The sequence below is a fragment of the Sceloporus undulatus genome, chromosome 6 (assembly GCF_019175285.1).
Source record: "Sceloporus undulatus isolate JIND9_A2432 ecotype Alabama chromosome 6, SceUnd_v1.1, whole genome shotgun sequence".
Taxonomy (NCBI): Eukaryota; Metazoa; Chordata; class Lepidosauria; order Squamata; family Phrynosomatidae; genus Sceloporus; species Sceloporus undulatus.
In genome coordinates, this window is record NC_056527.1 from 7,786,240 (window position 1) to 7,792,159 (window position 5,920).

At 41.5% G+C, this 5,920-nt stretch overlaps 1 long non-coding RNA gene across 1 annotated transcript; it reads right to left on the bottom strand.

The window, feature by feature from the left end:
* Positions 1-203: 203 nt before the first annotated feature.
* Positions 204-2,506, bottom strand: LOC121933534. Its single transcript, XR_006104532.1, has 3 exons — positions 2,400-2,506; positions 1,779-1,977; positions 204-269 (listed from the first exon to the last, which is right to left on the bottom strand). It is a non-coding gene; the product is annotated as an uncharacterized LOC121933534 (long non-coding RNA).
* Between the last annotated feature and the right edge of the window lie 3,414 nt (positions 2,507-5,920).

The following is a 5,920-nucleotide window of genomic DNA, read 5'->3' on the forward strand; positions in this document are numbered from 1 at the left end:
CCACTGCAGTGCACTGTCCTTCTGCAGTCAAAACCAAACTGTCTCTGGCTGTAAGTTCTTGCATACAGAACCTGCCATGCCTTTATTTATACATCATTCCATCAGTGCATCTGTTGGGTGAACTGCCAATGGTTAATTTCTGCCCCATTTGCTATGACAGACTGTATCCTGCATTCTTTACTGTCTGACTTAAACCACTTTACCTTCCGCTCACCTTTGACTTTCCATCAGCTGAGGAAGCATTTTCACAATCAAATATATCCTGATACCTGCAAAAAGGACAATATCCCTCAAATTAATTGAACAAATAAAGAAATTGCAATGTTCTTACTGAGGTTAGCAAAACTAACCTACCCATTATCCACACTCCTGCCAGCATGCTTCATTTGCTGTTTTCCTCTTGCTGTTTGTCTTCCCTGTTACTGTTTCTGATCTACTACCAGTTTCAGAGAAAAGAAGGGGAGGAGTGTGTTTGCATGGGATCCAAGAGATGGCTTTGGAGAATGGAGGAAGGTGGCAAGCATAAGGAATGATGGCAATTATTATCCAGTTCCATCTCTGGATTTGAATGTCTGGGCCTGTAAAACTCGAATTAAAATCCCTTGGTTGCAGAGATGCTGCTTTCCACAATCAGTTGGAAGTCAAATGAGAACAGATGTTTTGCACTTCATGTAGTGTTTATATTATCCAGCAGTACCTGATTAACCCATGGCCAAGATCCTAAAATAATGTTTATTTAGGAGTAAATTATATTCAACAAAGATCCCCTGCAGTGTTAATTAAAAGCTTCTACCTTGTAATTGTTGTCCCTTTTTAAGAGGACTGAAGAGGTAGTGATGAATTGCCCTTTAACTGTCCCCCAATCAGTCAGTTTCTGTTTCGTATGCTCTAGTGACCCTTTTCCTTGCCTTTGTTTTGCTTGCATTCTTGAAGAACAAAGCAGCACCATTCTTCTCCAAGGAAGAAAAAGAAAAGAATGCCATGGAACAAGTAATTAAAACCTTCCTCCCTACTCACATGAAGAAAATGCTGGTTAATTAAGGGCCAATACAGGGGTTCTCCAGCACTAATTCTCCATAAAACATTGCATGTCTGTATTAGACACATGGTGGGATGGGACCCATATCCAGGTTGGCTTCATAGTTCCAACCCTTCAACTCCTATCACTCTGCTGGCCCTTTTACCCTCACAATCCCTCCCTGATTCTGATACTCAGGTTTCAAGGTGACTACTGTTGCTGTGTGCCTTCTAGTTGTTTCCAACTTGCAGCAACCCTAAGGTGAATCTATCATGGGGTTTTCTGCAGCTGAGAAGATAACCTAGCGAATTTCCATAGCCTATTGGGAATTGAATCCCAATCTCCAGAGTCCTAGTCTAAGGTTGACTCAGGTTTCCATCCTCTTGTAGATTGGTAAAATGAGTACCCAGCTTGTTGGGGGCAATTGGCTTCCAGACTGTAAACTGCTTACAGAGTGCTGAGTTCACCGATAAGTGGTATAGAAATGTAAATGCTATTGCTATGCTATTGCTACGCCAGTCCTTTGTTCAAACCACTATACCACACTGGTTCTCAAGGTGTCCACTACTGGGATTTTCTTAAGGTCATGGATAGAACATTGGATCCTTAATATGCAATGCATGGGATCGCTGTGCCCCCAGTCTCTGTCATTATCCCCATAAGCTTCCAGGACTTGAAAAACCCTGGCCTATTACAAACTAATGGGATTACTGGAAATGAACAGTGTTTAGTTATTGGTTTTAATTTATGTGCTGCTTACCGTCCCACTAATTCAGAGACAGAGGTCCTTCCCAAAGGTGATGCTGCTTTCATATTCTGTCTCTTCCCTGAAGACTCAAAAGGGCTCAAAAAAGATTGTGAAGCAGGTGGTCTCTTCTCTGAGCCTTTTTCCATATCAGCTGGAGAACGTGCATCACATCTGCTCACCTGCTGGTTTCATATTGTTCCTTGGGGGGAAACTGGTGTACCAGGATGATACAATTATTTAAAAATAAAACAAATCCCAACAACTATTTTCTGGCTGGAATTCTCTATCATGGGCTATGTTACGTAACTTTACATGCATTTAGCTACATAGCAGAGGTACTAAGAAAAGCCTATTAGTGTACTGTGAAGATGTGTAATGGGAGACCAGAAAGTGTGCGGGTGTGCATTGGTCAGTATCAATGCCCTTTGGCATTCCCAAGCCGATGTCTCAATGTGCATCAGTCCTGTTGTGCATCAGGCACTTCACTGGCTCTCCTCCACGATAACATCAGGGCATTCCCTGGCTGAGTGTAGACACACTAGAGTCCATTCCCACAGATGTAATTCCACTTATGATGACACAAGTGCCTTATTCAATTCCAGGCCAAATTTGTAAATACATTTTGGTACTTACATGTCAAGGTCTCTCTCTCTCTCTTGAGCAAGAAATCATCTTCCTCAAGACTCCCCAGGGCTGAGATCACAAACACCCTTGTGTCTCCCTCTGCCTTTCAATTCCTGTGACCAGGTGGACAAAGTTCCCTAGCATTTGTCAAATTAAATATTAAACATTAAACCTGAAAAACAGGCATCTTGACTGGACAAGAGAAAGGTACAATGCTCCAGATTAGAAGGAAATGGATGGCCTTTACTGGAATCCACAGTTCCTACCCCATAACCCCTGCATTGTCTTCCAAAATTATTAGCTAGACACAGTGGGGCATAGTGTTCCCAGTTCTTAGGACCAGTCCCCTCTTCTCAGGTCTTTGGGGCAAGGATGAGAGCAAAAGATGAGTCTCAGAGTGAGAGCAATGCCTCAAAAATTATATGTATATTATAAAGTGTGTTCCTAGCCCCCATTGCTGCAAGATGCTTTAGAGCTGCTGTTGTTGTTGCTGTGCGCCTTCAAGTCCTTTCCGACGTATGGTGACCTCAAGGTGAATCACAGGGTTTTCTTGGCAACATTTGTTCAGAGGAGATTTGCCTTTGCCTTCCTCTGAGGCCAAGAGAGTGTGACTTCTATGGCTGAGAGAGGTTTCAAACTTTGTTCTCCAAGAGTCATAGTTCAATGCTGGCTACTGTGTGTGCATATATATATATATATATATAGAGAGAGAGAGAGAGAGAGAGTTTAAAACTGAGTTTGGAAAACTTTCTTCCATTGGGCTATGGCTCCCATGTATCCTTAAAAGCAGCAGTCGTAATGTTGCTTAAAATAGACATGAGAAAAGTGCACATTTTTGTTCAGTGCCAAGCTTGGAAAACTTAATTTCCATCTAGATAAATATTTTTCTCGTTTGTTAGATTTCGTGTTTATTATTTCAATTACAGTACATGCTCTAAGCAACTATGGTGGATGGCTGATGTAGCACGCTTGAGGATATTACCAGGGCCTGACGTCAACACAGTCTGTAACTAGATCTCTGATCTTGGCCTTTGGATATTCCTGAACAGAACTGACAATCCTAGTGCCAGACAGAGGGGTAACTAAGTGGGGCAAAATGAAGGCATTTCCCCCCCAAATAAGATTTTGCCCTCCCCCATGAAATTCTCCTTCAGTCCCCAGATTTCTAGCATTGCAGCAACTGGCTGTTATAGAAGCCTCTTTTAAAAGCTGTACTTTTATTTTCATTATTATGCTTGAAATGTTTTTAAAATGTTGTAAATTAGTGTTTTTAATCTAATTGCTTTTCTTATGCTTTGGTACTATTTGTTGTTTTGCCTGTATTCTGTTTTGACCTACTGTAAGTCCCCCATGGGTCCCATCCCATGTTGGGAGAAATATAGGATATAAATTAAACCAATAAAAATGGATGGATTAATAAATGTTTTATAGGCTTCTCTCTCTTGACAGTAGCGTTTCGCATCTACTTCGTAAATTCCTGGCTATGCTTATTCTTTGCTATATTCCAGTGGGGTTTCCTAAACTGAATTCTATCCTAAACCTCCTGGTTTGTAAAATTAGAAGGACAACCACAATCCTGGTTTGTGTTCTTTGAGGTTGTGTCTCATCATGTTCCTTGCTGCTTGACTCAGATATCCAGTATCCACCATGCAGAAAGATGTCTGGCATCCCGTTCAGTATTTACAGTGTCATAAGCTAGACTTACAACCTCGTAAATGTTGCAATTCACTTTTATGGCTGTTGCACCTTTGCCATAACTGAAAAGCCCCCCCCCCCCAAAAAAGCGCCACCTTAGAAGCCAGGCAGCAGTACCAGCTGAGAAGTTAGTAAGTGGGGCACTGAAGGATGGCACATTCAGCACATTCCATTGATGAGCAGTGATGTGATGAGCATTTGCAACAAGTCGAATTGGATTTTGCTGGTTGAAGGTTGCTGGTTGTGTCATCCTTTAGTGCACTGCTCACCAGTGCCTTAGAACCCCTCTGTTGAGGTGGCTACCTGGCTACTAAGGTGGGTTTGGGGGGGGTCAAATCAGAAGAGAGATTTTACCTACATCATGGGAGTTACATCTCCCATGCTAAATTTCAGCCTATTTTTTGCTGGCTAGATAAGCATTCATAACCTAGGGCTCACCCCACAGTTGTCCCTATTTTGAACAGGTTTGTCAGGTTTTTGTAAACAGTGAGCTAACTGAATATCACACTACACTGTTATAGTGCTATTATTCCACTTTAACTGCTATGGCTGCCTGCTGTGGAATCCTGGGATTTACAGTTTAGGTAGAGGTCATTTGGAATTCTCAGCCAGAGGGCTCTTAGGCCTCCTAAACTAGAAACCCCAGAATTCCACAAGAGGCAGCAATAGCAATTAAAAGTGGAATAATAGCAGTATAGTGCGACACTGACCAATTTAAACCCCCACAAAATATGTTTGATTTGGAATGAGAGCAAGGGCAAAAAAGGGGCATGCAGGTGGTGATGATGCTATCAGCCTCCTAAAAATATTTTATTTTATTGCATAATATATTATTTTATTTTTTATTCTGAAGGAGAAGAAGGGGGAGCATGGACAGATGCACATCCTGGAAAAGTTCTTCTTTGGACAACAAAGCCCAGAATCCTTCATTCAACATGGCCAGGAGAATCTGGGAGCTGGAGGTTTTTTAAAAAGCAATCTAAAATTATTAATCCCAGCAAGAGGAGAGTCCCGAATCAATTAGATTTTCCTAGGTGTTCATTCACCATTTAACAATTGATTCAATGGACTTACTCTAGTTAGGACTATATAATTTAGGTAGCTAAATTAAATCCCAGAATCCCTCAGTCCGTAGCTCATGGTGCCTGGGCATTCTGGGATATGTTGTCCAAACAAGAACTCTTCTAAACCCTGCATCCCATGATTTCCAAGCTCTGGGATAGGTCAAGAAACTCCACAAAATAAGAAAAGAAACTGTCCAAGACCTCACTAAGGCTGCATCCTCACTGCAGAAATAATACGGTTCAACACCACTTTAATTGCCATGACTCAATGCTATGGAATTCTGGGAATTGTAGATTTGAGAGACATTTAGCCTTCTCTGTCAGCAAGCTCTGGTGAAACAATAAACTACAATTCCCAAAATTCTATTGCATTGAACCATAACTGTTAAAATGGTGTCAAACTGGATTATTTCTGCAGTGCAGATACAGCCTAATTTGGCATCCAGTTCCAAAGAGTGGTCAGCAGGATTATTATTATTATTATTATTATTATTAATTATTATAATTATTATATTTATCTAGCGCTGTAGATTTACACAGCGCTGTACATACAGACAATAAAAGCGATAAAAAAGAAACCTGCCAATGATGTACATTCTAAAAAATACATATAAAACAATAGATAGTAATACAAGATATAATTAGGTGGGTTACAGACCGCCCATTTGGGGCGGGCTGTACCCGCCCCTTTCCCCGGTGTATCGGGGCCTCAGCTGCCAGAACGGCAGCCGCTGAGGCCCCGATCCACCGCTTTTCAGGCTGTGGGGAAGC